The sequence below is a fragment of the Pteropus vampyrus genome, unplaced genomic scaffold (assembly GCF_000151845.1).
Source record: "Pteropus vampyrus isolate Shadow unplaced genomic scaffold, Pvam_2.0 Scaffold152, whole genome shotgun sequence".
In the NCBI taxonomy this organism is placed as follows: domain Eukaryota; kingdom Metazoa; phylum Chordata; class Mammalia; order Chiroptera; family Pteropodidae; genus Pteropus; species Pteropus vampyrus.
This window is the reverse complement of record NW_011888933.1, coordinates 1499579-1504113: the sequence shown is the minus strand read 5'-3', so window position 1 is coordinate 1504113 and position 4535 is coordinate 1499579. Positions and strand designations below refer to the sequence as shown.

The following is a 4535-nucleotide window of genomic DNA, read 5'->3' as shown; positions in this document are numbered from 1 at the left end:
CACCCGAAGAGGTAAGGCAGAGTCCTCGTGTGAGCGCCAATTAAGAGATAAGGAAGTAGCAGATCTGTGAGGTTACCTCCATGGCTAGCCAAAAGTCTTAGCCAGTGAGTGAGTGAGCCAGACATTGAACCCAGATTTCTATCCAAGTCCACAGCTCTTGCCTCCACAATCCTGCCCAATGATCTTTGGACTTGAGACCTGTCTAAACAAATCCCAGGTCAATCCAATGACACCTGGCTGCCCCAAGGGGCTTTCTGCAATTGCCTTGAATGCCCATTCCAAGATCTGGGCCCACTGAGGCCAGAAGAACCTGTGCAGCTGTTTTCAACCTTGGCTGCACATTGCAATCACCTGGGAAGCTTTACAAAAATGTTGCCACTAGGGTCCCACCCCTAAAGATTTTTATTTAATTAGTTTTCAGTGCAATTTCAACACAGATTTGTGTTTAACTTTTTATTGAAGTGTATTATACATGTAGAAGCATGCACGTGGCTGTAAGTCTACATTGCAATGAACTTTCACAAACTGAAGGTACTTGTGTAACCACCACTCAGCTCAGGAATCAGAATGTCATGAGCACCCCAGAAGCACCATTATGCTCCCTTCTAGTCTCTGCTCCTCCCCAGCTCACCCCACCGCCCAACCACTATCCTGACTCTTGAGAGCATACATAGTTTGGGCATAGAGATTTTTTAAGCTTCCCAAATGATTCTAATGTGTATCCACCATTGAGAACAATTATCTTACCGACTGAAGGTATGGAAGTAGGGTGAACGACAGCAAATGCATAGATATAGGTAAACCAATAAGAATAAACCCAAGCCGTATTTATGCCTCATCCCTGGCTGCCGTCTCCCACGTTGCCTATGTATGTCTTATTTCACAATAGCAGTCAACAGGAAGAAAGTTTTTTTAAAACAACAACAAGATATTTTATTTATAAACAACTTTTCTCAGCATTCACCTTATCAACCTGCCATCCTGAGGGTTGCCAAAATCACATTTGCAGATAATAAATAAACTTATGGAGTGCTGGCTATGTACTGAGTCCCTTACTAAATGCTTTACCCATATCTCATTCAATTCTTATAATACCCAATAATAATAGTATCTCTTATTTCCCCATTTTACAGATGAGGAACCCTACGCATAAAGAGATGAAGTAACTTGCCCGAGGGCACACAGTTTGCAACTGGCAAAGTTAACCTGCAAAGATTCTTCTTGCTGCACCTCCACTATGGTTTTTAAGTATCTATGTCAATGGACCTCTGCTATTAAATACCTGGACAAAGATTAATGCCACACCGATTTCAATGTACAGTAGAATGAGCTGGGAGGGTAGTAGAGAAGAATCACAGAATTACCTATGTGTGCTAGAATGGGCTTTGGTGATCATGTAGTTTTACTTCCTTCTTTTATAGATGAGGAAACGGGCCAAGAAAAAAATTTAGATGCCTTAACAAGCTGAATGAGAGAAAATTAAAGTCCAAACCCTGGGAGAGGTAAAGCCTTCCTTGGGCAGAATGGGGCCTTGACCTCTAACCCTCAGAGGTACAGGTTTGTGGCTTTATTAGTACAACTTGTGACGAGTGATGCTACTATTATTATTTAACATTCATAGCATACTCGCACGTGCATATTGTTATTTGTATAATTATAAGAGTCTCTACAGTGAACTTTTAATTTAAACAAAGTAGAGAACTGATCGTCATAAAGTCATCTGAACTGGAAACTGGATCCTCTCAGGTTTCCCTGAATTTGTTCGGTTGTTTGGATTTCGTGTCATATGTGATCAGCCTCCTAGCATATTTATTCTGGCAACGGAAGGGGTGGGGTGTGAGAGAGATCTCTTGGAGACGTTTTCATCGAAAACTTGGTGTTACATGTGTAAGTCTTATTTCTCGAGCACTTTCAGAGAGCAAAGCAAATCTCAGAAAATGTGATGCTTATTGCTTTTCCGTTTTTCCGCTCTAAGATGACTTCGGAGTTTTTTGGTATTGTTCGTTTTTTCCCGTTTTTAGATCTCTCCCCGACCTCTCATCACCGCCGGTGTCTATCTATCCTTCCAGTCTTCTACATCCTTTGTTCAGTTCCCTAGTTGTTTGGTATGAAACTCCCTTCAAGCCAGAGTGTTGGGTATGTTGCTCTCTAATTTTTTTTTTTTTTCAGAGTAATTTTCCCAATATAAATTATACCCTCAATTACTTTTCTCTCGCTGGAGCAGTGAATCACATTCTAAGAAGCCGTTAGGGCGGAGACAGCTGGATACAGAGCCGGGGGAGGTTGAGCCAGTGCCGGCTTGTCACCCTCGTTCTCTGTTCACCCTGCTGCAGCAGCCGAGTGCAGCCTTGTGCTGAAGTTACCAGCAACGAAGGGTCTTCAGTGCCCATTCCTCTACACCATGTGCTCTGGACACCGATGTGAAGGAGAGACTGTGCTTTAAAGTGCTGGCCTGTGCTTGGAGGCAAGAAGAAAAATTAGCTTAATCTAAGTTGGCTTGATATTCGAAAACTAGGTAGATTGCATAAGTGCCCCCAGTCTTCATCTCTCCCTGTATTACTTCCCTCTGCCATGTGACTTTACAGTTTTCTGATCAACAGATAAACCACTGATTGTGACCTCGTCGCCTACTTTGGCCAACAAAGTTAGCAGATGTGATACAAGCGGAGGCTTGGAAGCGTGCTTGCATCACTGGACTCGTTCTCTTGCATCTTTACTATTTCTACAAGAAGAGCACGCCTGGGCTGGCCCACTTGTTCCAGGATGGGAATGAGAAATATGTGGGGCAGAGCTGCCCCAAGGAAGCTGCCCCAGACCAGCCCAGCCCAGCTCAGCCTAGAACAGAACCGTCCAGCTGACCCAGAGATGCATGAACACACCTAGCCAAGAGCCGCAGGTCTGCTAGCCAACCTTCACATGAGCTGCAGGTGCAGTGTCTGGAGTGGGAAGTGATTGTTGTTTTATGCCTCTGAATTTTGAGGTAGTTTGCTCCCTAGCAATTGCAATGAGGTCATGCCCTCTGAAACTATTATGATGCCTAGATGAACAACTATAAACAAAAGCACTTTGCAAATGTAAAACTGTGGGGAGTAAGCATAAGGGATTGGACCATTGAACAAGCTCTGAACCTGGAACCTAAAGACCTGAGTTCAAGTCCCCAATCACCCTATAAACTTGTGCAGGTGATTTAAATTTTCTGGCTCTTATAAAATCACAGAGCTGGCTTGCTGACTCAAAACCATGAGGGCTTGAGAGGATGTTAGAAAATTAATATGGGTCCTAGGACTTCATTGGTAGAGAATTAAGAAAAGAGATGGGGATGGCAGGAGAGAGGTCAGAGGATATTTTATCTGAGTATAAATAAAATGTGATACCCATAAAAGAGGTATGTGGAGTGAGAAATTGGGTGATTTTGAAGAATATGTTTGATCTAAGGCTGAGAGGTAGACTTGGAGGCCACATATAAAATAAAGTCTCCTTTCTTTAGAGACCTGAAAGTATGGGATACGTGAATAAGGGAGGAGAAAAGCCTTGAAAACGGCTTATAGAAGGCACCTTTCTGACATCTCTTCGCTTGGAATAAAGCAAAGTTGGGGACAATTATAAAGTCTCTGGTCAGATGAAGAGCTAGTAGTTCAAACTGGCAGTTCGATATATTTGTAAGAACTCTCCCTTGGCAATCTTTAACTGTTCTTGATTGTGTATTACTTGACTTTAGACAAGTCATCTATCGTATGGACAAGTAGATGAAATATGTTTCTTTCATTCATTATGTCTTGAACAGGCTACATTCCTGGAACTGCTCTAGACCCTGGGGATGAAACAGTAATCAGACATGGTTTCTGAGCTGGCTACCTACTCAGGCAGGGGGATTTTTCATACATTGTCATTCATGTCAAAATATATACTACTAGATCCTTTTTCAGAGGCAAAGATTATAGCTCAGGGAGGTTAAGTGGCTTGTCCAAAGTCACACAGCTTGTAAGAGAAAGTTAAAAAATAATGCCTTTTGGTGCTAGAGTCTGTCTTGTTTCTACTGAACTATGCTGTATCCTCTTGTTCATCGTTTGATTTTATTTACAAAAAATGTAATTTTTGTACTGTTTTTAGGAGTACAGTAGAGTTAGGTGCTTAACTTTTTGTTGTTGTTCCATAGAGAAGCATGTGATTTATAAATCAAAGGATCAAGTTCTCAGTTTCTAGGACTTTGGAAGTAGGTTTCTCTATTGAATAAGGACACAGCTTATATGTACAAAAATAAGGTAATGTGTTAATCAAGTATGGTCTTCTCAATGGAATACTTTGAAAACATTAAATATAATCACTATTAGACTTTATAGGTGAGAGTGAAGTTGTCACAGCTCCTCGAGGATGGCAATCTGAAAATATAATTCAAAACTACAAATGAACATGCCTTTTGTTCTAACAATTTTAGCTTAAGGAACTTATCCTACAGAAATATTCTAAATATTCTACAATTGTATAAAATTATTCAGAGCAGCATTCCCCCCGCTCCCAGCAATTTATTAGTAATA

The 4535-nt window shown here is 41.4% G+C and overlaps 1 long non-coding RNA gene across 2 annotated transcripts in view; it reads left to right on the top strand.

Annotated features, from left to right (window-relative positions):
• LOC111745330 overlaps positions 1 to 4332 on the top strand; it is a 26939-nt gene extending 22607 nt beyond the window's left edge. Inside the window, exons 2-3 of one of the 2 annotated variants that reach the window (XR_002782599.1) lie at positions 1134 to 2136; positions 2225 to 4332. This is a non-coding gene — a long non-coding RNA (uncharacterized LOC111745330). Of the gene's footprint in view, positions 1 to 1133 lie in introns of both variants that reach the window. The other variant, XR_002782598.1, reaches the window with a different exon arrangement.
• The last annotated feature ends 203 nt before the right edge of the window (positions 4333 to 4535 follow it).